General features: G+C 42.0%; 1 protein-coding gene across 3 annotated transcripts in view; it reads left to right on the plus strand.

Moving 5' to 3' along the window:
- The first annotated feature begins 708 nt into the window (after positions 1-708).
- COL14A1 (collagen type XIV alpha 1 chain) overlaps positions 709-26,765 on the plus strand; it is a 197,165-nt gene continuing 171,108 nt past the window's right edge. For all 3 annotated transcript variants that reach the window (XM_084747900.1, XM_084747901.1, XM_084747902.1), the window contains exon 1: positions 709-970. The gene's annotated coding sequence lies outside the window, so the exon portion shown is untranslated. The remainder of the gene's footprint in view (positions 971-26,765) is intronic.

Consider the following 26,765-nt stretch of genomic DNA (forward strand, 5'->3'; position numbering starts at 1 on the left):
CTCCTAGTGTGAAGTGGGACATCTGGGCTTTTGCTAGCTTGACAGAAAAATGGGAAGATGATTTTTAAAAGAGCGCCCAGAAGGTTCAGGTCCCCAGCCACCCAGGGCTCTGGAGTGCCTCTTCTTGTCCTAAGGCAGGACTTCTCAAAGGGTGTGTCCCTAGGATGCGCTCAAATCTACTGACCATAATCCCTGAGCGTGAGGAAAGGAAATCTGCAGGTCCAACGCCACAAAACTTCCCATATTTTGATTTTATGACCAAGAATACCCTCCAATTTAATATTCATTCATTTGATGCCCCTGGACATAAAAATCTCCCCGTGGCGACTTGCTGGGCTAGTCCCTAGGATTTCAAGAGCAAGGGAGAAAAGACCCTTTGCGGGAAGGCAAGGCTCATCTTTGGGGAGGGAGCCTGGAATGAAATCAGGAATGCCAGAGATCTCCCAAAGCCGCCCAGGGCTCTGGTTAATTAAGATGTGGGGGGCACAGGCCACCATTTAGTGCAGGGGACCAAGCAGGAGGTCATCTGCGCTCTGCATCCGGCTGCCACGCGCACCTGGGTCGGCTGCCAGGCCTTAGGGGCGGGTGGGGGGGACTTGGGAGGCGTGGAGCGGGCTCCTCTGCAACTCGAGTGGGGCGGGGACGTTGTAGAGGAGGAGGAGGGAAAGTGGGGGTCTGTCTCCCCACCTCCCGCCCCCTACGCCACCTTTGGGTTTATAATTGGCTCGCGCAGCAATTTCTTTCCTCTTATCTGATCCTGAGTGAGAGGCGGGGGAAGCTCTGTAAGGGAGGAGGCGGCGGGAGAAGGACAAGGAGAGGACCCCGTGGGTGACAGGAAAGAGAAGCTAATTAAGAAAGGGTACTCGGAAGGAAGGGAGCCAGGGCAGTGGTCCGCTAAGAACCAACCGCCGGAAACTTTCCCTAGGCGCCAAGAGGTCCGCAACCTGGGCTGGAACGTTGCCCTGCACAGGTCAGTTTGTCTTTCTCCACTCTTCTTCCGCTCGGCTTTGCATACGTAGTGTAGTCTATAGGTGAAGAAACCCCGCAGAGAGAGTGAGCCACCTGCAGACGAAAGAGATTTCCAGGACCATCCGCTGCACTTGTGCCTGAGGGATGACCTTGTGGACCTCAGGAGTCAGATAGGAGGGCAGAGAGATTGCAGGCCCTGAGTGACCGACTGGTGTGCGGACAGCGACAGCGAAGGAGCCCTCCGTTTCTCTCTGGGGATTTCCCACCACGGTGTCTGTGTGCAGTGGGCACCAGGCAAGGACTAGTGCTGCATTTGGGTGCTCTACAGTGGTGGCTCCAGCACGTTCATTTGGGAAAGCCTTAGGGATTTGTTTGGAAGCGCTGCTTATGCTTGAGAGCACAGCGTTGTTTAGTTCTGTTCGGTGGTGGATTGGGAGAACGGTCCATGGAGGCAATTCACGCACACACACTCTGGCATCCGTGGACCAGGCTCTACCCAGAAACAGCAGCAGCCAGGCAGCGCTCGTAGACAGCAGAGTGCTACCACGCTCCTCCATGAGGTGTTGTAGGAACCTTCTTTGCTTAATTTTCTTCCTTTTATTTTTGCGAACTTCTCTCTGCTTTAAGTCTCCTTGCATTCAGCTTCTGCACACCTGAGGCTTCTGCAAAAGGTGGCCTTTATCATACAGTGTGCCCAGGGCAGGGGCAGGGCTAGCTAGGTTAGGTGTCTGTCCAGGGGAACCATGTAACTCACTAGAGTGGCCTTGGTTTCGGGTTTGTGAGTTATTATGCTAACTTGGTGTTGAGTTCCTGGGTGCTCGGTTCGAAGCTAGTCTTGTGCTGCAGAGCTCAGCGTTGCTTCGCCCGGGTCCAAGATACAATCCACATATTTAGAGTGTATAATTAAGAGGCTTTTAGTATATTTAGAATGTGCAATCAACATCACAAATTAAGAATTGTTTTAGGCTCCTGGAGACAAGGCTCAGTGGTTAAAAGCACCCACTGCTCTTCTAGAGAGGGTCTGAGTTTGGCAACCAGCATGGACATTTGGCAGCTCACCATCACCTGTAACTTCAGCTCCAGGGGAATCTGACAGCCTCTTCTGGTTTCCATGGACACTTACACACACACACACACACACACACACACACACACACACACACACACCACCACCACCACTACCATGTATACACACACACATACACACCACCACCACCACCACCACCACCACCACCACTACCATGTATACACACACACACACATACACACCACCACCACCACATATACACACCCCCCACCATGTATACACACACACACACACCACCACCATGTATACACACACACACACACACACACACACACCACCGCCATCACCACCACACACATACCACATACACATATTTTTAAAAATTTTGAAAAGAAATAGACTATTTTTAATATTTCCAAGAGAAAACCTACATTTATGAACAGTAACTTTCACCAATTCTTTCTAGTTTGTCACCCAGTCTCCATGGATTTAATATAAATGCAACTATACTGCTTGTGTCCCTTTGCGATTTCTTTTTTTCATCTACTAAGATACCCTTAGGTTTTACCATAATACATAGGGCATCTTTTTAGTCTTTTAATAAACACCGGGTACCCCCTCCTTCTGCCTGAGGGGCCCTGAACCAGGATCTTCCTGAACCTCCACTGCAGCCCTGACCTCCTGTAGGCCCCTTCAAAAGGACAGGAGCCACCCTCCTGAGGCCTCTTCATAATTAATTCTCTGGGCAGGGTTCCTTGGAACCTGTCAGTGTTCCAGGAGCAGTTTTGGATAGCTCCCAGGCTTCAGGATGGATGGGAGGTGCTCCTTGGCCCTGATCCTGGCGCTCTAACAGTCCAGCTGAAGTGTCCAGAGAGGTCTTTAGCCTTCCATGCTTTTCAGAACCATCCAGGGCAGGCTGAGAAAACTAGGGTGACTAAAGTGCAAGTCTGGGAAGGCCCTGGCTTACTAGAAGGACCCCACAGGGCACGTTCCCTTTAGATCTTGCTTGCCACTGTCACCTACTAAAATGCAAAGATTTTCTTTTTTCTTTGCTTTTGGCCTGGGTGCAGTTGACATCCTCTGCAGAGATGTGACTTCAGCTTTGCAGTCACTCTCAATTAAATTCGGCCAAATGACTGCTGTTTTCCTGGCCCCGCAGAAAGCATAACTGGCAATTTCTTTAAGTCACCTTGAATTGCTGCGTGCTGGGGCTGTGCTATTGGAGCACTGGCCAGCTAAGGCATTATCTGGGACTGGAGCACTGGTGCAGGAGACACTAGATGATGACTTGGAGGGGCTGGCACTCGAGGGGGGAGGGAGGTGGCGGACAGGAAGCAGGTTTAAAGGGAAGCGACAACAGTTTACTTTTTCTCAGAAAATATGTCTGTGATAGTGATGGATGTCAGGGAAGCAAACATTCCCTTTTACTCCTAAGTAAATGAAGAGAGGCAGGGGTCCATTTGCTCTTCTATATATTAAGCTTTGAGTGTAGGCTTCTTCCTGTTCTCATGGGGAATAACGATCTGTCTCTGTCTCTGTCTCTGTCTCTGTCTCTGTCTCTGCCTCTGCCTCTGCCTCTGCCTCTGCCTCTGTCTCTGTCTCTGTCTCTGCCTCTGTATTTGCCTCTGTATTTGCCTCTGCCTCTGTCTCTGTCTCTGTCTCTGCCTCTGTCTCTGTCTCTGTCTCTGTCTCTGTCTCTGTCTCTGCCTCTACCTCTGTCTCTGTCTCTGTCTCTGCCTCTGCCTCTGCCTCTGTCTCTGTCTCTGCCTCTGTCTCTGTCTCTGCCTCTGTCTCTGTCTCTGTCTTTGTCTCTGTCTCTGTCTTTGTCTCTGCCTCTGTCTCTGTCTCTTTATCTCTGTCTCTGCCCTTGCTCTGTCTCTCTCTGTCTCTCTGTCTCTCTGTATCTGTCTCTGTCTCTTTCTGTGTCTCTGTCTCTCTCTGTATGTGTGTGTGAGATGCTGTATTACCCAGTGTTCTGCCACTAAAACAAAACACTTGAAATAATTATAATGAGAAAAGATGTGCTTGGCTCAGAGCTGAGGAGGTCTTGTCAGTGATGAGTTGTCGCTGGTGCTCTGGGCCTGCGGCAGGGCAGTACATCAAGTTGAAGCACACAGCAGAGCAAAATCATTTATATTGTGAACAAGAGAGGGAAAGGAGAGGAGGGGAAGGGAGGCTCCTTGGGAAAGCTTGTCTGTAGTCCCTTCATATTTTCTACCACCTCCCAGATGGTCAGGCCTTTAGTGTATTGGTCCTTTGGATGCCATTTATAACCCAAACTGCACACCCCAAATATTTATTCTTCTCTCTGTAAAAAACAAAAACAAAAACCCCCGAAAAACCTATACCATCTTCCTATTTTTTTGGGACATAAATACTATTTCTCTTCTAGGGATAAAGCCACTGAGTTCTAGGGAAGTACAGCTTCTCCCTTGGGGTCACCAATTTAGCAAGTGACAGGGAGATGATTAAGAAAAACCTGGTGGATCTCAACTTGTATCACTTTGGAACTTTCTCTTGTGGGTGTGTGGAGGGCATCAGGGTATGTGCCCACACCTGGAGTGGATGCTATAAGCTGAGGCCATGTGCTCCGGTAGCTGCAGCAGACATAGGATGGGAAGGCAGGGGCATCTAGGGACTGCTGGGGAACCAAGTTGACGTCAAAGGGTTAACAAAAGTGGTTTCTTTTTTTCTCCCCCTTCTTTCTCTTCTTTTTTCCTCTTAGAAAGTTCTATAGCTTTCTTTTTTGGCTCTATTATTTTGTGGGAATTGTGACTAGAAAGGAACATCTGTGGGGCATTAGGAGAGCCGAGCGTCCAAAGTGTGGAGCTCAGAGACACAAATTCCTCCAAGGTTGAAAAATTTAAATCCGTAGCACTCCTGAAATCTTTCCCCTCTCTCCCTCCTATCTTTTCTTTTCTTTTCCTTTTTTAAAAAAGGATTTATTTATTATGTATACAGTGTTCTGCCTGTTTGCACACCTGCATGCCAGAAGAGGACATCAGATCACGTTATAGATGGATGTGAGCCACCATGTGGTTGCTGGGAATTGAACTCAGGACCTTTGGAAGAGCAAACAATGCTCTTAACTCTGATCCATCTCTCCAGCTCCCTATCTTCTTTGTTGGTGTGTGAGTGTACATGTGCCATGTACCCATGTGGAGGTTAGAGTGGGTTCGAACTTAGGCAATCAGGCTTTTATCTGTGCCTCACCTGCTTCTCTTTCTTATTAATATATTTTATTAATTTATTCATATTACATCTCAATTGTTAGCCCATCCCTTGTATCCTCTCATTCCTCCCTCCCTCTCACTTTCCCCCTATTCCCCTCCCCTATGACTGTGACTGAGAGGGACCTTCTCCCCCTGTATATGCTCATAGGGTATCAAGTCTCTTCTTGGTAGCCTGCTATCCTTCCTCTGAGTGCAAACAGGCCTCCCCATCTAGGGGATGTGGTCAAATATGGAACACCAGAGTTCATGGGAAAGTCAGTCCACACTTTCCACTCAACTGTGGAGAATGTCCTGTCCATTTGCTAGATCTGGGTAGGGTTTTGAAGTTTACTGCATGTATTGTCCTTGGCTGGTGTCATAGTTTGAGCGAGACTCCTGAGCCCAGATCCTCCCATCATAATGTTCTTGTAGGTTTCTAGGACCTTCTGAATCCTTCTATTTCCCCATTCTCCCATGCTTCTCTCACCTAGAGTCCCAATAGGATGTCCTCCCCTCTGTCCCACTTTCCTGGTAAGTGAAGACTTTCATGGAACATGCCCCTTGGGCTAGTGTCCAGATATAAGTGAGTATATACCATTTAACTCTTTCTGATTCTGCGTTAACTCCCTCATTATGATCACTTCTAGTTCAATCCATTTGTCCACAAATTTTGGAAATTTCTTGTTTTTAATAGCTGAGTAGTATTCCATAGTGTATATGTACCATTATTATGGTACATATTATGAATAAGGCTGCTATGAACATGGTTGAACATATGTCCCTGTGTCCTGGAGCATCTTCTGGGTATATTCCAAGGAGTGAAATAGCTGGGTCTTGAGGAACCTTATTCCCAGTTTTCTGAGATAGCGCCAGATAGATTTCCAAAGTGGTTGTACTAGTTTGCATTCCCACCAGCAATGAAGGAGTGTTCCTCTCTCCCCACATCCTCGCCAGCACGTGGTGTACCTTGAATTTTTGATCTTAGCCATTCTGATGGGTGTAAGATGGAATCTTAGAGTTGTTTTGATTTGCATTTCCCTGATGACTAAGGAGGTTGAGCATTTCTTTAAGCGTTTCTCAGCCATTTGATATTCCTCTGTTGAGAATTCTCTGTTAACCAGTATAAAAAAAACTCCACTTGATGGGTTTAAAAGAAAGAGAGAAATGGAAATAAACAGGGACAGAAAAGTGTGAGGCTGGGTGGTGGTGGGGTGGATGGGGATCTTGGAGGAGACACGGGTGGAAGACAAATATGAATAGAGTACATTGTATGAATAAAATTATCAAAATAAATTCTGAATAAAATTTAAATACATTGGAAAAAAAAGAATTCTCTGTTTAGTTCTGAGCCCCATTTCTCAATTGGGTTATTTGGCTTGGTGGTGTTTAATTTCTTGAGTTCTTTATATTATTAGACCTTTGTCAGATGTAGGGGTGGTGAAGATCCACCTCTGGAGATTCCTCTGGAGGATCTTTTATTGTACAAGATTGTTTTAGCTATTATGGGTTTATTTTTGGTTTTTGGTTTTTTTTTCCATATGAAGTTCAGCATTGAGCTTTCAATGTCTTTAAAAACTATGTAGGTGTTTTGATAGGGATTGAATTGAATCTGTAAATTGCTTTTGGTAAGATGGCCATTTTTACTATGTTCATTCTCCTGATCCACGCACAATCTCTTTCTTCAGTGTTTTGAAATTTTTTTCAAACAAGTCTTCACTTGCTTGGTTAGAGTAACTCCTAGATATTTTATATTGCTTGTGGCTAATGTGAAGGGTGTAGTTTTCCTAATTTCTTCCTCTGCATGCTTGTCATTTGTATATAGGAAGACTACTGACTTTTTTGAGTTAATTTTGTATCTAGCCAATTTGCTGAAGGTGTTTATCAGTTGTAATAGTTCTCTGGTGGAATTTTGGGCGTCACTTATATACAGTATCATATCATCTGCAAATAGGGATAATTTGACTTCCTCTTTTCACATTTGGATCCCCGTGATCTCCTTTTATTGTCTTATTGCTTTGGCTAGAACTTCAAGAACTATATTAAAGAGATATGGGGAGTATGGGCAGCCTTGCCTTGTTCCCAATTTTAGAGGAATTTCCTTAAGTATCTCACCATTTAATTTGATTTTGGCTATTGGCTTGCTGTATATAGCCTTAATTATATTGAGGTATGTGCCTTGTATCCCTGATCTCTCAACCCTTTAAACATTAATGCATGTTGGATTTTATCAAATGCTTTTTCTGAAGCTAAGGAGATGATCATGTGGTTTTTTTTTACTTTCAGTTTGTTTATATGGTGGATTACATTGATAGATTTTTGTATATTAAACCATCCCTGCATGCCTGGAATGAAGCCTACCTGGTCATGGTGAATTATAGCTTTGGTGTGTTCTTGGATTCATTTTGCAAGTGTTGTATTGAGTATTTTTGCATCAATGTTCATAAGAGAAATTGGTCTGAAATTCTCTTTCTTTGTTGGGTCTTTGTGAGGTTTAAGTATTAATGTGACTATGGCCTCATAGAATGAATTTGGTAATGTTCCATCCATTTCTATCTTTTGGAGTAGCTTGAAGAGTATTGGTATTAACTCATCATTGAAGGTCTGGTAGAATTCTGCCCTGAAACCATCTGACTTTGGTTTTGTTTTGTTTTGTTTTGTTTTTGTTGTTGTTGTTGTTGTTTGGGAGACTATCAGTGATTGCTTCTATATCTATAGGGGAAATGGGACTCTTTAGCTTGTTTATCTGTTCTTCGCTCAATTTTGGCAAGTGGAATTGATCAAGAAAATTGTCCATTTCCCTTAGATTTTGTGGTATATATGCCTTCGGAGTAGGATTCTCTGTATTTCTTCAGTGTCTGTTGTTATGTCTCCCTTTCCATTTCTGATTTTGTTGATTTGGATACTGTCTCTCTGATTTTTAATTAGTTTGGCTAATGATTTGTCTATCTTGTTGATTTTCTCAAAGAACCAGCTCTTGGTTTTGTTGATTCTTTGAACTGTTCTCTTTGTTTCTAATTTATTCATTTCAGCCCTGAGTTTGATTATTTCCAGATGTCTACTCCTCTTGGGTGTTTCTGCTTCTTTTTTCTCTAGGGCTTCTAGCTGTGTAATTAAATTGTTTATGTGGGATGTTTCCAATTTCTTTATAAAGGCACTTAGTGCTATGAATTTTCCTCTTATCACTGCTTTCAATGTATCCCACAAATTTGTGTATGTTGTTTCTTCATTTTCATTGAATTTCAGGAAATCTTCAATTTCTTTCTTTATTTCTTCCCTGACCCAGGTGTCATTAATTAGAGAGTTGTTTAGTTTCCATATGTATGTAGGCTTTTGTTATTTCTGTTGTTGTTGAAGTGCACCATATTGATTTTTTTTTTTGGTGCGTGTATTATTTTATGCTGTCCTTTAGTCATCTTACCATCTCTGTTTTTGGGAGATAGCTTCTGGAGTTGGGTGGAAGGAGTCTGGCAATAGATTCACCCATTTTCTCACAATTTCCTTTGGCTGGAAGCTCTGATGCTTTACTGGTTTGGATGGCAGGAGGCCAGCCCCATAGTTTGGGACTCTCACAGACAGTGATCCCCCAGCTCCCCTGTACTGTGGGTCCCAGAATCATCCTGGGTCTCAGAATGCATGCTGGGTCAGGCCAAAGTGTCCACAGCCTTCTGGGTCCCCTCTCGTGGCACTGGAGCTCTCCAGAGACTGATGCAGATCGTGTGGAGGGGGCTTGATGGCCACTCTACTCTCTGTCTCCCCGAGATTTCCTTAGTCCTGGAGCTCTGATGCTCCATTGGTCTGTGGTTCCCAGTAGTGTTTCGGGACCCAGACTGCTTGCAGAGTCCATGTTAGTGTCACAGGGCCTAAACTGCACTCACACTGAGTTCAGTTAGCGTCTATGGACTCAACCTGAACATTGAGTCCAGTTCACATCTCTGGACCCAAATGGGTCTTGGAGCCCAATCCATGCACTTAATCCAGTTAGCACTGAGTCCAACCAAGGTCTCTGGGCCCAAACCGCATGTCAAGTCCAGTTTGGGTCTCAGGACCTGAACTGTGCGCAAAGCTCAGCTAGGGTCTCAGGGCCCGAACTGTTGCCAAGCCCAGTTTGGGGGTCAGGACCCAAACCACACACTGAGCTCAGTCAGGGTCTCTGGGCCCAAACTGCCTGCCAAGTTCACTAGAGTCTCAGGACTGAAACTGCATGCCAAGCTCAGCTAGAGTCTCAGGGTTCAAATTGCATGCTGAGTTCAGTTTGAGTCTCAGGACCCAGACCGTGTGCTGAGCTCAGCTAGGGTCTCAGGACCTCAACTGAATCAGAGCTCAGCTAGCATCTCAGGGCCCAAACTGCGAGCTGAGTTGAGCTTGGGTCCCGGGGCCCAAACCAAGCACTGAGTTCAGGTAGAATCTCTGGGCTCAAACCGCACACCAAGCTCAGCTAGGGTCTCAGGGCCCAAATCTTGCACTGAGTCCCCTCTCCTATAGCAATTCCCACCAGTCACCATGCCAATTGCCTCTGCTGGAGGGTTCCCAGCTGCAAACCTCAGTTGTCGCTTGAGGATGCTCTGAGAACATCCATGCTTATCCTGTGTTCAGGGGTATGCAGGTTTTCTGTATTTTGGTCCTTTCGAATTGTGGAGTACTCCTGCTGTAGTGGGGTGGGGAGCTTGGTGTTCCTGGTTAAGAGTTCTGTGCAATTCCCTGAATCGTTTACTGGAGCTTCTAAACACGGTCCACGTTGCTCGCCGTCATCTTGAAGCCCTCCCCTGCTTCCTTTTAAGACAGGATTTTACTGTGTAACCCAATGGGTACTGCCACCTATTACTAGCCTCAAACTCACAGTGGCCCTCTTGTCTCAGCTTCCCATGTGCTGAGATTACAGCCATGAGCCGCCATGCCTGGTTCTAAATCAATTGCCATGTCGCATTGAGGCTTTGACCTCAAAATCTACACATCTAGCTTAAGAGTTCTGAAGCAGTTGAGTGTGTGTGTGTGTGTGTGTGTGTGTGTGTGTGTGTGTGTGTATACATGTTTGTATGAGTATTTGTTCAGGAGTGAATGAGCATGGAGATGAGAGGTCAACCTGGCAGATGTCCCTAACTTTAAATGTTTAGGGAGTTGTACCAGATTCTTTCCCCTCAGAATTGACTTGAGCTGTCTGTGAGCATTATTCTAGAGGGAGGCCAGCCTCTGCTAAGTCCATTGGTATGGCTCAAGACAGGTCTGTGTGGGCAGTCAGGAGACCTTTTATTAAAGATGTGCCCTGCCTTCCTATTTTTGCTTTTGTGGAGAGGAGCACACTGAATTGAGGTTAAAAAAAAGTGAACTTGATTGTCTGTCTTCCTCTCCCATCTAGTGTCTTGCCCTGTATTGGCCCTGTGCTAAATATTCAAAATACAGTATTTCATAATGCACTTCTGAAAGTATAAATGCAATTGACAACAATGACTACAGTACAATGATAAACACGTAGAACGGTAAATAATGGCTGGCAGGCTTGCATGGTGGGCACCAGGAGAAAGCCATCTGGCTCTCAGAGGGAGGATGGGGGAGGCTTCCTGAGTAGGGCTATCTAAGGTGAGAGTGAAGCTAGCCCCCTGCTGAGGATAAACACTGCTTTTGATTAAGATAAGCTCCATATCTTTGGTGGATTTATGTCTGTCAGTCCTTAGTAGCAGGATGAGAGGGGAGACAAAAGCCAGATGATGAACATTCTTGTGTCAAGTAGCTGTCACTAGTCTGCTGTGCTACTGGAATGGCTCTGGCTTTGACCCCAATATTTACACATCTAGCTTAAGAGTTCTGAGGCAGCTGAATGTGTGTGTATGTGTGTGTGTGTGTGTGTGTGTGTGTGTGTGTGTACACGTTTGTATGAGTGAGTATATGATCAAGAGTGAATGAGCAGGCTGGAGAGATGGCTCACTGCTTAAGAGCACTGCTTGTTCTTCCAAAGGTCCTGAGTTCAAGTCCTAGCAACCACATGGTGGTTTACAACCATCTGTAATGTGATATGATCCCCTCTTCTGGCTTATAGGTGTACATGCAGGCAGAACACTGTATACATAATAATAATAAATAAATCTTTAAAAAAAAGAGCGAATGAGCATGGAGATCAGAGGTCAACCTGGGGCATTAGGAGCCATCTATCTTTATTTTTGTTTGAGATGAGGTCTTTCATTGGCCAGTGAGCTCCGGACATCCTCCTGTCTCTACCTCTCTTGCACTGAGAATAAAAATGCATGCCTCCAGCCTTGCCTTTCTTGCCTTTCTTTTTGTTTTTTCTAAAATGTTTATTTATTTATTTTATGTATGCAGCTACTCTATCTGCATGTATGCCTGCATGACAGAAGAGGGCATTGGATCCCATTATAGATGGTTGTGATCTACCATGTGGTTTCTGGGAATTGAACTCAGTATCTTTTGAAAATCAACCAATGCTCTTAACCACTGAGCCATCTCTCCAGGCCCATGCTTGGCTTTCTCGTGTGGGTTCTGGGGGCTGGAACTCAGACCCTTATGCTTGTGTGGCAAGCACTTTACCTGTGCAGCTATTTCTCCAACTCATCATTCTGAGGCTTATTTTTCATAGCTATTGTACAGTGGAGTAGCTCATGGGGATGCTGCTAACCTCACAGAACGAATCAGCAAAAAGTAATACCTCTGGGGAACCCCATGCTACTGGAGAAGAAAACGGTGAGCTCTCCTCTGGACTGTCTGGCCCTGAGGCTCACATCTGGTATATGCTTGCTGATTTATAGCACATCTAGTAGATGATGTTTACCTGAAGCCAATTGCCCGTTGTACAACATGCTCACTTTTGAACTAGATATGCATTATTCCTGACCACTCATTGATAATTAATCAGTACTTATTTATTGTTTATTATACATACTGAATTTGCTAAGTATGGGTTAAATGTCACCCAGAGGTCTTCCAGTGCCAATATCTAGAAAAGTAAAATAATTTCTTTTTTTCTTATAATTTATTCAGATTTCATCCTGAGTGTTATTCCCTCACTTGTATCTTCCTGCTTCCTCCCTCCCTCCCTCCCTTTTACACCCTATTCTCCTCCCCTAGACCTGTGACAGAAAGGGACCTCCTCCCCCACCATATGATCACAGCCTATCCGGTCTCTTCCTGGTAGCCTGCATCCCCTTCCTCTGAGTGCCACCAGGCCTCCCCACCAAGGAGAAATGGTAAAATAGGGGGCACCATAGTTCATGTCAGAGGCAGTCCCCACTTTCCACACAACCATGGAGAATGAGCTGTCCATTGGCTAGATCTGAATAGGAGGTCCAGGTTTACTGCATGCATTGTCCTTGGTTGGTACAACAGTTTGTTCAGCACCCCTTCACCAGATCTGCCAGCCTTAATGGTCTTCTTGTGGGGCTTCTGGACCCTCTGGGTCCTTCTATATCCCCATTATTCCATACTCCTCTCACCTGAGGTCCAATAACTAGTCCCAGCATCTGACCCAATATCCCACTGAGTGAAGACTCTAAGAAGACATCCATCTTGGTCTAATATTCACTTATACGTGAGTATATGCCATGTGTGTCTTTCTGGATCTAGGTTATCTCACTCAGGATGACCATTTCTAGTTCCATCTATTTGCCTGCGAATTTTTAAGATTTCTTTGTTTTTAATAGGTGAGTTATAAATGGACCACAGTTTCTTTATCCATTCTTTGACTGAGGGACATCTAGGTTGTTTCCAGATTCTGGCTATTATGAATAAGGTTGCTATGAACATAGCTGAGCAAATGTCCTTATTGTATGGTGGAGCATCTTTTGAGTATATGCCAAGGAGTGGAATAGCTGGGTCTTGAGGCAACCCTATTCCCAATTTTCTGAGAAAGCGTCAGATTGATTTCCAAAGTGGTTGTACAAGTTTGTACTCCCAGTAGCAATGGAAGAGTGTTCCCCTTTCTCCACATCTTCACCAGAATCTGTTGTCACTTGAATTTTTGATTTTAGTTATTCTGATGGGTGTAAGATGGAATCTCAGAGTCATTTTGATTTGCATTTCTCTGATGACTAAGGGTGTTGAGCATTTCTTTCAGTGTTTCTCAGCTATTCAAAATTCCTCTATTGAGAATTCTCAGTTTAGCTTTGAATCCCATTTCTTAATTGGGTTATTTAGTTTGGTGGTGTTTAATTTCTTGAGTTCTTTATATATTTTGGATATTTGCCCTTTGTCAGATGTAGGGTTGGTGAAGATCTTCTCCTAATATGTAGGCTGTTGCTTTGTTATGTTGACAGTGTTCTTTGCCCTACAGAAGTTTTTCAGTTTCATGAGGTCCCATTTATTAATTGTTGACCTTAGAGCTTTGGCTATTGGTGTTCTGTTCAGGAAGTTGTCTCCTGTTCCAACGAGTTCAAGACTCTTCCTCACCTTTTCTTCTAACAGATATAGTGTATCTGGTTTTATGTTGAGGTCTTTAATCCACTTGGACTTGAGTTTTGTACATGGTGATGAATATGGATCTACTTTCATTTTCTACATGTAGACATCCAGTTAGACCAGGACCATTTGTTGAAAATGCTATTCTTTTTCCATTGTATGGATTTGACTTCTTTGTAAAAAAAAACTGTTCGTAGGTGTATGAATTTATTTCTGGATCTTTGATTCAATTCCATTGATCAACCAGTCTACTTCTATAACAGTATCATGCTGTTTTAATTACTGTTGCTGTTTAATTACAGCTTGAGATCAGGGATGGAGATTCCTCCTGAGGATCTTTTATTACATAGGATTGTGGTGTGGTTTTTTTTTTTTTGTTTTTGTTTTTTTTTTTTTTGCTATTCTGGGTTTTTTTGTTTTTCCATATGAAGTTGAGAATTGGTCTTTCAAGGTCTTTAAAAAATCATGTAGGTATTTTGATAGGATTGCATTAAATCTGTCAGTTGCTTTTGGTAAGACGGCCATGTTTAGTATGGTTATTCTCCTGATCCATGAACAAGGGAGATCTTTTCATCTTCTGATATCATCTTCAATTTCCTTCTTCAGAGACTTGAAGTTTGTGTGTGTGTGTGTGTTTGTTTGTTTGTTTTTTATTTTTCGAGACAGGGTTACTTTAGCTGTTGCTGTCCTGAACTCACTTTGTAGACCAGACTGGCCTCAAACTCACAATGATCTGCTTGCCTCTGCCTCCTAAGTGCACCAAATTAAATAGTCCTATTTCTCCTACAGAAATAGAAGCAGCCATCAAAAGTCTTACAAAAACAACAACAACAACAACAACAACAACAACAACAACAAAAGGCCAGAGCCAGATGGTTTCAGCATAGAATTTTACCAGACTTTCAAGGAAGAGCTAATACTGATACTCTTCAGACTGCTCTACAAAATAGAAATGGATGGAACATTACCAAACTCATTCTAGGAAGCCAATGTGCGTGTGTGTGTGTGTGTGTGTGTGTGTGTGTGTGTGTGTGTGTGTGTGTATTGGTCTAAGGTTGGCTTCAGGCATTTTTCTTGACCATCCTGTACTTTGCATTTTGAACTAGGATCTCTCACTTGAACAAGATCTTGTTGGTTTGGCTACTTGAGCTATTTAGCTTCACTTTGGGCTTCCATTGTCTCTTCTTCTCCACAAGATGGGAATAATGGTCATACTCTCTTAGCCCTTATATGAGTGCTAGAACTCTGGTTCTTACACTTGCCAACTGCTTTTCTCAAGAAGCCATTTCTTTAGCTTGGGGTCCCTGTCTTAAATAAACAACAACAACAACAACACAGCCCCAGCAAAACAATAACAAATAAACAACAAAAGAACGCTGACAAAAACCAAACAAAAACCCAAGAACAAATGATATTGTAAAGGTAGCATTGAGGAGGACATCTTACGTACCATTTTATCACATTCCCCTCAAGTCAGAAACATTTCGTACAGGTAAAATTCACTGAGATTGTGGGCTAGAAGATTGACTCCAACCTTCTACCAGAGGAAAGTAAACTACTCTCATTGTTGGACTTTGAATTTGCATCAGTTCAAACTTTCTCTTTTTAGAAGATGCCCCAAACAATCCAGCTTCATCTTTTGCAGGAAGGCTCTTTAAATATAATATATGAAAACATGGGTTGTATGCCTCTTATTCCTAGTTCTCCTGTGCTTAAAACATGTTCAAATATCTCCATTCCTTCAATGGTTCTTTGCACAAACTTGTCCATGACAACTTAAAGCCTTTTTTTTTCCTTAAGCCTGTGAATGGCTCTCAGATGAGGAGGCGCACATCATCAGAAAGCTGATCCTTTTAACCTGTGTAGAGTTCTATCGGGAGAGTGATAAAATTGGATAGGAATGTGTTGAGAACTCTCTAAAGTAGTTCACACAAGGGAGCAATGGCTGCCTTTGTAATTATCTGGATCTTCAGCTTAAACCTTTCTGCCAAGTCTGTCTCACACCCTTAATGTGAGGGAGATAGAAGGCTCTTTGTTCTTCTCTTCCCTCCTTCAGCAACTGCCAAGGTAGCAAAGTGACTGCTTATCACCATTTCCGTTTCCTTTCCATTAACCTGTTGCTCAGGGGTCAAAGTTAGAGATCTCTGAGCCCTATCTTTGCATTATGGTGATCATCTTTCTTTAAAAATTATTTTTTAAAAAAATTAGTGTATAAGGTAATATTTTCCAGCATGGCATTTTCATACTTTTTTTTTGTAGCTTCCCCTCCCCCCACACCCCTGTAGTCCTGCTGGTCCCCCTCTTCTCCAGCACCCTCTTTCTGCCTTCCTGTCACACATATTATATTACCTTCTTTTTCTCCTATCTACCCTTCTTAAGACATCTTTTCCCATTTCATAGTCCCCTCTCCAGTTTTGTGAGTTTTATCAATATTTTATCCTCAACACAAACATATGAAAATTAAATTCTAGTCATTGCATGTAATTATGGAGTATTTGTCTTTCTGGGCCTAAGATGCCTTGCTTAACAGTCTCATCTATTTTCCTACAAATGTCATGATTTCATTTTTCTTTATAGATGAATAAAATGCCACCCTATCACAACCTTCACAGAGACAGACAATATCTTACATACACTATTGATAAGGAAATAGAGAACGGCTGACACGCTACTGTCTTCTGCTACCATTGCGTCCCGTGTCATACTTCATTTAGCTTTGCATTTAGCTTGCAATTTTGCTTTTTAGGGGGTGGGGTGGAGGGAAGGTTTTTGAGACAGGGTTTCTCTGTGTAGCCCAGGTTGTCCTGGATTCTCTCTGTAGACCAGGCTGACCTCAAACCAGTGGAAATCCCCTTGCCTCTGCCTCCCGAGTGGTAATTTTGCTTTTTTAATAGAACTGTGAGTTCCCTCAGGGAAACACATGATATGAGGTTTTGTATCTTCTTTAGCACCAAGGAATCCACTTTGGTTATATTGTAGGGCTCTCAAAAAATATCAGAATGATAACTCCTGTACCATAAATAACTGTCTTTCTCAGAGCCTGGGTCACCAGCATCTGTGTGCAACAGGCGGCTAAGAACACTTCTGTGTAAGTTCATAGGTTTATTTTGTAAATCAAACAATAATTGGTGGGAATACTCTTCCAGATTTGGTTGTGTATATGTGTAAGTCTTGGCAATAACTGTTGAGTAAAAATTTGAAGGACTTTGATAAAACCGGCTATGCGCTAAGCTGAGAATTCTTTGAGTGCCTGGAAGCACTGGCTAATGGCTTCACTTAGGCCTTTGCTCTTTATTGAACCCAACTGCACAAATAAGATTTGATAAAACAAATACACAAACTAGAAGCCGGCTGAACTGTCACTGGTAGGGATGGCTTGAGGCCATGTAATGTTTGTAAGGTCATGGCCATGCTTTGACCTCACTCACACTCTGCATTATCAACTCTCCCCAAAGCTGATTTCTACCTTCTGATTGCAGAATTAAGTAGCCATTTTGACACGATGTTTTAAGAAGAAGAAGGAGAAGGGAAAAAAAAAATCAAAGCAGAGTTACTTGTTTATTCTGACTCTTGGGCAAAGTTTCAACAAATGAGGCTTTGACATTTTTTTTTCTTTTTGGTAAATTTAAAAATATCTCATGGCACATAAATAGAAATTGAGACTTTTCTTTCTCTACTTCTCCGTCCAAAAGTTTGGTGACTTGGCAGAAAAGCTTGGGAAAATTAAGATTCTACTTCTCCCAATATGCTATTGCTCATCCTAATTTAAAATAAACAAGAAAAAGAATTTAAAGATAGGCTCTGCACGCAAGCTGTATTTCCCTTCTTATAAACAAAGTCTTACACCCTCAAACTGCTAAGAGGGATATAGGTACTTAATTAGCTAAGGTATCTGAAATGTACACACTTCCGATGCCACATGTTAGTTATTGCCATGCAACACTGGGACACAGGAACTGCAATACATTGCTAAAAAGACCAAAGGCTCTTGCCCTGAGATGTCTGGAAAATGGACATTGTCTTCCTTTCCTACCATAGACTCACAGGATCTGATGCACAGAACCTGGCATTACAGAGTCTATGAGACAAATGCGGTCAGTTTCCTGGCCTGGTTGACTTGAAACCTAGGGTTGCCATGTTTGGGGAAGGAATTTTCAGAATGAACACTTTGCTTGAGAAGGACATTTTGCAGCTATTTTTCTGTGAGTTGTGATGGGCAGGTCCACAGATGATTAGCTGATTGATAGATATATTAAACTGGAATCTTCTCAAGTTCTTGCTCATAAGGGCTGCCCAGTCCCTTTTGATTAGTTTTCCATCATGAAATAGACTAAGTCAAGGTCAAATGCTAGGTAGATAACACCACTGAACATTCTGCCTCTTTTCCAATTTCTTATGAATGAACTGCACAAGGAGAATAGTTATATATTATCCTAGACACACCGTTATGATTATGACATAAAACCAGAGCACTGAGGTGGAAACGTGGGTGAGTTCTGTTATTTTGATAGTTTATAGAGTTGTGGTTTATTATTAATTTTGAAGACGGAGACTCACATAGCTCAGATGAGCATCAAACCTGCTCTGAAGCAGAGGTGAGCCTTGAACATACAGTCTTGAACCTTTCCTTCCCCAGTGCTGGGACTGAAGGCTTCCACCACCACACCAAGGGAGATTTATGTCTTACTGCATTCACTGAAGTGGCTTTTGTGTTAGAAAGGAAATGGAAGCTTATGTGGCTCAGTGGCAAAGAAAGAATAACATTGTTTTAATGAAGGACTATACAAAACAATAAATGAACAGTAAAAAGAACATCTTACTGTCAACCAAAAGTTAAAACAGAAGGCAACTATTAATGATAAATGCAGAAATAAAATGGAGAGCGAAGCAATAAACTTGACAATTTCGCAGAACCTTGTTCTCAAAAACTGCAAATTGGACACGTCCTCAGCTTATCTATTTTTTTTTTGGTTGGAAACATACTGGTTTTATTCTTCTAAGTGAAAAAGAAATAGTTGAAGCTGAGATAAAGCAATATGCTCTAGAAAAGGTGAAAACCCATATATGAAGAAAAAAATTATGAGGAGATATCCAAACCAGAGCAAAGAGGTGAAAATTTTAAGTAGATCTAAAACAAGAGAAAAGGTAGGAAGTTCTGCATGAATCAGCATCAAGAAGGAAACCAGGGTCATTGGACAGGACAAAGTGATGTTAGGACACTTTCTAGTTTTTCTTATGAACCCAGAATTATCTGGACACCAAAATTACTTAAGAAAATTCTAAGCCAACCTTGATTATTATCATAGCTTAGAAATTGAGCAGCACAAATAGGACTTAGTGTTCAAATGATGCTAAGCTAGTGCAGCGAAGACAAGTGAGTCTGCAAGGAAGCTCCTCTGAGGACACTTTGGACTGGGAGCGCCTGATTGGCAGCTGTTGAAGGTTTTGTGGTAAGCCAGTGCACCGATGGGCAGCACAAATTCAGTCCAGGACTAAATTCTGGCACCAGAACTCTCCTCTCTGTGCAGAAGGCTCACGCAGATGGACAGAACCTTAGGATCCTTGAGATGAGTCATTGCCTACAGGGACCTGAAGGTTTAGCCTTCACAATCTTGGATGCTAAGTCACTGTTCTGGGAATTTGGATAAAGCAATTAGAAGCAGAGGGCTAGCTCCCAAGTGGAGGTGCAAGCTGAGACAATCTCCTGGATTCCCTTTCATGTATTGCACAACCTGAAGAGAAGCTATGTTAGCAGCACGAGGCTCTGCTTCAGGAGCACAGAGGGCCCCTGGGATGTAATGATTCCCTTTATGTGATCATCAAAGTCTTCATTCACTGTGAGAAGTGTGCAAGAAGGAGCTGCCTCTGCCAGTGGCATTGTCAATGGGGGCAAAGGCCCCAATATTAGTATCACAGCCTGTCTCCTGGAACTGTAGGAGCTCCACTCTAAAGCTCTCCCAAGACTGTGTTGCAATCGGGATGTCTCCTCCTTTATTTTCAGTCCCCTGATGAGAAGGCATTCATTTGTAAGGTTCTGGAATAGATCACAAAGGAGAATGACCCTGAAAGGTCTGGAAGAAGCCAGAAAAGCAAGATGAAATCTATGGCTCTAAAATGGGAAGGAAATCTCTAGACTGATTCCAGACTCAGATCCAAGTGACCCTAGCATTCTTCATCCAGCAAAACTCAGCTGAGCTTTGAGGCCATTTGTGGCTGCCATTAATGAGGCTATGTCCCCAGTCTTCCCACGAAGAGGCACGAGTCCAATATTAGGAAGCTCCTCTAAGTAGGTCATGGGTCTTTAGAGTCTATGTTCGCTACCTGATGGCTACACTGATCTCTTTCCCACCTATGGCATTTATAGACCTAGAGAGGACTCCCTGGGACCTAATCTCTCACGTAATGACATTTTTTCCAGAATTGATGAAAAATTATCTTTCCTCCCTGCTTCTTGCCTAAAGCCTGGTTCTCATGTGCCTTGCTAGATTAGATCTGTTCCAAAACAGATGAGCTAGCATCTTTCAGAAGAACATTCAGGCCTGGAAGAAGCATCATGAGAGCAACTTAAGGCATTTGAGACTGACTATGCAATGTGTGTTCTATTAATCACTCATGTGCCAGAATCTCTTGCCAAGCTTTGTAAACTAGGAGATAAAAAGGGTAACTCTGTATATTCCTGCCACCCCAGGGATTTTCTCCAGACATTCCATTATCAAAGACCTCAGAGGAGAGATACTAGAGAAATTTATATAAACCTGGCAAGGCGGCTCACCTCTGTATTACTAGGGTATGGGAGGTTGAGGAAAGAGAATCAAGGTCAGCCTGGATTTCATAGTGAGAGTCTTTAGAAAAAAGAAATTAAAAAAGTATAGATTAAAAAAAACTGAAACTCATGCTCTTCATTTGAAGATAAATGACACTCAAGACTGGCTAGGGTAATCAAAAGCTGGCAACAGAGTTCATGTCAGAGACAGTCCCCACTCGCCTTACTAGAGGACCCACATGAAACCTGAGCTGCCCATTGCCTACCTCTGTCTAGGGGGCCTAGTTCCAGTCCATGCATGGGCCTTGGGTGATGCTTCAGACTCCACAGGCCCCTCTGGGCCCTGCTTAGTTGGCTCTGTTGGTCTTCTTGTGGAGCGCCTGTCCCCTCCAGGTCCTTTTTGTCCCCCCCCTCCGCCCCACCTTTTTCATAAGTTTGCCCAATGTTTGGTTGTGAGTCTCAGCAACTGTTTCTAGATTTTTGATCACTTTCCCCTGGTGGGTGTGCCTTGCCAGGCAACACAGGAAAAGAACACGCTCAGTCATATTGCAACGTGGTGAGCTGGGATGGATTGGAAGTGGGGCCCCCCTTTTCTGAGTCACTACTCCTGCCTTAGGACTTAAAAAGAAAACTCATGAAAACAAACTATCCCTCAGCCAGACTACCAGCAATATACTTAAGGTGAAATTTATAAGTTTTTTTCTAGTAAAACAAAAACTTAGTCCACGCAATATAAAAAAATAAAGAAGGATTAGTTATATGTGTATTTAGCACAAGAAACAAGACTGAAAAGACATAAAGGTGGTAGTAGTCTAGACTGTTGTACCATTATAAAGCAATGTATTTCTGTGTTACAAATAGCCCCTTAAGCTATTTGTGGTGTGGTGGCGCACGCCTGTAATCTCAGCACTCAGGAGGCAGAGGCAGGCAGATTTCTGTGAGTCCCAGGCCATCCTGGGCTATCAAGTGCGTCAAGGACAGTTAAGGCTACCCAGAGAAACCCTGTTTGGAAAAACCAAACCAAACCAAGAAACAAATAGCCCATTAGGCATCACAGTATGGAAAAGAGTCCATTCTCATCTGGGATTAAAGAGTTTAGATAACTAGAAATAACATTTGGGTTAAGATAGGCCATCTTCCCTATGACATGGAATACTATGATGGGAATCATTTAGTCAGATTATTTACTTGAACAAAGAAACCGCCTAACACTACAACCAGTGAATAAAACTGAAAGATAATGGGAGGATACAAGGGATGGGATAACAATTGAGATGTAGTATGAATAAATTAATAAAATATATTAAAAACCTGAAAGATAAAAAATAAACTAGAAGGACGGTACAAGTAAAATGAGTTAAAATAAATAGGATGTAAAGATTCCTCATAATTCAGAAAAAAAGTAGATAAGACATGGATTTTGTTTAAAGTATTAGGCAGCCAAAAGCTACCAGGCATTACATTAAAGTGATAGTCAAGCTTTAAACATTTTTAAGATTTATTTATTTCATTTTATGGTATGAGTATTTTGCCCGTGTGTATACATGTGTGTCATGTTCAGAAGAGGGTACCCAAAGCCACGAGACTGGAGTCACTCACAGATGTGTGTGATCCATGATGTGGGTGTGGGATTGAACCCAGGTCCTGTACAAGATAAATAAAGTGCTCTAAACCCCTGAGCCTCTTTGGGCTTATGATAGTCAGATGTTAATCTTAACTGCATTGCCACAAGCCCAGGAAACAATCTGTGGGTGTGTCTGTGAGTATTTTCCAGACATAATTTGATCACGAGGACTCTGAGTCATTCAGTGGTTTCAAACACTGGAACATTTAAGATTTGAATAGATTGCTGGGAGAATCTTCCTGCTTGGTTAGAGGAAGTGAGTTGCTGGGGTGTGCTTAGGTGCTGCCCCTTTCCCCTCGCCTTTCCGGGATTCTTCTCCCTAGGTCTTTGGTACCATGATCAAGCTGCTCTGATTTGCCGTCCTCTCCCTGTCATGGTTGACTGACACCTCTGAAAATGAGCAGGAATAAACAATTCCTTTCTCTAAGTTATTCTGTCCGATGTTTTGATTAACATAGATATATGCACATATTGTATATGCATAATCAAGTTAAAACGAGGCTTTCATAACTACATTTAACTATCGAGTAAAATTATAAACTACCCCTGTGATGGCAGAAGTGATCAGCATGATACTTTGTAAGATGCTGGTGAGAGTGGGAATCAGTGTAACTGGCCATACCATGTTGTGTAATTAGCTGGAAAACCTGTATTTTCGTGGGTTGTGGGTGCACACATCTGTAATCCCACCACTTGAGAGGCTGAAGCAGGGTGATTTTGAGTTCAAAGTGACCTATTGAGACTCCTCTGTCTCAAACCAAACCAAACCAAACCAAACCAAACCAAACCAAACCAAACCAAACCAAACCAAACTTACATCTTCTTTTACCTAACAGTTACATTTATTTAAATTTAGCTAGACTACTTCAGAATCAGTAAAGATGTTTATTGCAATGTTTATTTATGCTTGAGAACATTGGAAATAACCTAAAGTTTTCAAATACTGACAAATAAATTATGACCCCATCTAATGTATTAAAAAAGAACATTTATTATCAGCAATAAATGTTTATACTTCACTAAAAGAAGAAGAGCAAATAATTTATATCCTTAGGTTTTCTTTCTTTTTTTTTTTTTTTTTTCTTTTTAGAAGGTTTTATTTCAAGACACCATCCAGAACATGACTCATTCACACGAGCCAAATTAAGTGTTTTACCTCCTTTTACCCTTCAAAAATGCATAGGAATGCAAATAAAACATCCCTAACATGCCTCTGTACAGCTTTCAGAAATGAGAGTTCATTGAAAATGCTTCTCCATTTTCAGTTGAGGTGAGATTTGTTAGGAAATCTCTGTAACAACTTGGTCATTTTGTGGGGAGGTAAACTCTCAGATTGTCCCAGAGTCTCCTGATTTGATCTCATCTTTCCAGCTTCCTGAGCCCTGGAAGAACAAGTAAAAACACTGTTTTTGGGATCTGTGATGGCTATTTTTATTTTATTTTTTATTCTTAAAATACTTATTCTTATGATTTACTTTTTAGTGATAAATTTTTTCCTACAATACATTTTGACCATGTTTTCCTCCCAGATCATTTTTATTTCCCTACTCACCAAAGGTTATGTTATTTTAATCTCCTTAAACACAAACAAACAAATAAACAAACCTACAAGAAATACATGCACAACCATTACACAAAACTAACTAACACACACACACACACACACACACTCAAAAGACCAATAAGAAAAAAAAATGCCCAAAGCAAAATGAGTCAAAAAGTCCACAAAAATACCAGTGAGCTTGTTTTATGTTGGCCAACTACTCTTGGACTTGGGGCCTCCCCTAAAAGTGTAGGCAACATACTGGGAGAGATTCCATGATTTTTCTTTGCCAATGGTACCTGTTGTGGATAGCTTCTTGGTTAGGGTTGGGATCCTGTGCTTACAACCTAGAATTACCTAAGCAGAGAGTCTCACTTGAGGGACTGTCTAGATCAGGCCCATCTGATGGGTATAGACTTGACTGTTAATTGATGTCAGAATAACTTGTCTGTTGTGGGCATCACCATTCTCTAGGCAGAGGTCCTGAACTACACAGAGCAGGAGACAGCTAGATGAGAGCAAGCAGGCAGCTTAAATACTCTCTTGCGCTCAGTGTTCCAATCACGGCTACTCTAAAGGCTGCCATAAGGGCTAAGGAAGTTCCTATGAGTCAAGTGGAGTTGTGTAGATAGAGTAGTTAGAATATTTTTCACATACAGAAAGCTGCATGTTCTGATGAATACAATGCAGTGACACATGTGGGTAAAATCTACCCAGTCTTTAGTATCAGGAAACCTATGCACTTCAGAGAAATGTGCTATAAAAATTAATGTAATTATACACTGAACTGCAAAACATAGCCTGCTTCTTTAATCATTTATTCATTAAAGTGGAGCCAAAGTCACTGATACCTTCACTGATTAAACAAGATAAGATATCAACCTTCTATGCTCAGTTTACTGTTTAATTTTTTTAAGTCAATTTTTTTCCCTGTCTTTGGCTTTCTAGTAAAATACAGGGAACCCAGGTAAAACTTAATTTTAGATAAATAATGAATGCTATTTGGGGTATTATGTGTTGTGGGGAGCGTGAAGGTCCTCGAGCCCACAGATCTCCAGGGAAACCAGGAATGTTAACCAGTCAGGATTGTCCTTTCAAACAAATAGACGTATAACCTGATATTCGATCTAGAAAGCTGGATGTTGGAAGTAATATAATAACAGCCTAGTGATCTGTGTTATCTCTTGGGCCAGGGTGTATTAAGCTCTTACAATGTGGACCAGAGGTGGCTAGTAATATAAATAAATGACCATTATATGCAGGAGCTCCCCAAGCTTCCACAACCAGGACCAGTGGTGGCTAATAGCTCAAGTGACCTCAACACTATTTTTATGATCAAGACCAGGCCAGTTCCTTCCCTAGGCCCTCATGCTAATACAGGTAGCCTGACTCAAGAACCCATCTTCTTGGAAGTAACGGCATTTGCCCTGAGGTGAGACTTGATGTAATTATGCTTCCTTGGGTTCCAGGATTATATTACAACAGGAAACGCTTTTTCTAAATTATATTGTGTTCATATAGCCTAGAAATAAAGTGCCTAGCAGTGGGCTCCCTGAAGTTTGACCAAGGTTGACAAAGTCAACCTGAATCAAGTTTTCATTCTCACCTCTTCGTGGTTCGTTTCCCTGCCTACACCTTCAGTGTTCCCCTCAATATGTCAAAAATATTTCACAGATCATGCTTAAATAAAACAATTATTTACTCTTTATCTGAAATTAAAATGGAATTACACTTGGCAAGTCTATCTTATATACCGTATTTATATGTATCTTATTCTCTATATTGTAAAGTTGCCTTAGACTTGTGGAATAATTTTGGGTAATAAATGAATAAATGAACAAGTGAATAGGTGAATGAAGATGCCTTAGTAGAAGAAAGCTTTTGAGATACTTTCTTATAGCTTTCTAAAGAATATTTAAATTATATATGGCTGATTTTGTTAGGACATTTTACCTATTTCATAACTGTAGCTTTCCCCACCACATCTGCATCCCTATCACTCCCCCCTTTATTCCTTCTACACCCCAACCAATCTCCTTCTTCTACTCAATTAGTCTCCTTCTACTTTCATGTCTTGTGAATATTTAACCCATGAGTTTAATTATGAATACTTAGAGGAGCTTGGGTGAGGGGTTATTTAGAGGAATTGTGAATGCCTTACAAGAGCTTCACAAATATCTCCTTAATCTTTAAGGGAAAAGCTAAGCATTTCTCCAGTGTAATGATTGAAAATAGGGTTATGGCCAATAAATCGGCCTTTTATAGTAATGCCACGTATAGCTCCTTTATTCCTTTCCTCTAGCTTTCTACCCTGTCTTTTTCCTGCCTTATTTGGTTCTCTCCATTCCTTCTCACTCTATTTTTGTACCTCATCTTTCACTAACTTTAAGAGAAGGATATTTGGAAGAGTTTCAAATTCATATAGATTAGAAACAAAAGGAGCTGTGAGAAAAGATCAAAGGATTGGAGATTATTCAACCCATGAGGGGAAAATTGAGCAGTGATTTCATATTAGCAAGTTCTCTTTGATCACCAATATAAAGGTAGAACTACTCATTTGTGGTTTGTAGGTAATGTAAGGTGGCAGCAGAGGGTTTCCCTTACTGTTACAGATATGGGAGGGATGTGTGGTTTGCAAAGATTGTTTCAGGTAGACTACGCAATGTACATAAGATTTTTTTTTTTAACAGAAGAGACTCACAGTATGGCCTGAACATCTCAACCCATTAGAATGCTCCTATATCTTCTTCTTCTTCTTTTTTTTTTTTATAGAAACCTTTTGTTTTGTGGAAAAAATTTAAAAACATATTTCAATCATGTTTTCCCTTCCCTAGTTCCTCCAGATTCTCCCCACCTCCCTACCCACTCAGATTTATATTCTTTTCCTCTTACTTTCTCTTTACAAAGACAGACAAAACCAAAACCAAAACAACAGAACACACACACACATACACACACACACATACACGCACGCACGCACGCACACACACACACACACACACACACACACACACACACACACACACACACACACTCACCTCCACAAAACCAAAAATCAAAATAAACAAGCAAAAACTGACAAGACAAAAAAAAAATACCCAAGGCAATATGACGCAGAAAAAGTCTACAAAAATATCAGTTTGAGGACTTTTGTGTGTGTGTGAGACAACTCTCCTGGGTGTAGAACCTGCCCTGAAACTCCATTGAAGAAAACTTTTTCTTTGTCA

This window comes from Acomys minous (assembly GCF_964271855.1).
Source record: "Acomys minous genome assembly, chromosome: 12".
Lineage (NCBI taxonomy): Eukaryota > Metazoa > Chordata > Mammalia > Rodentia > Muridae > Acomys > Acomys minous.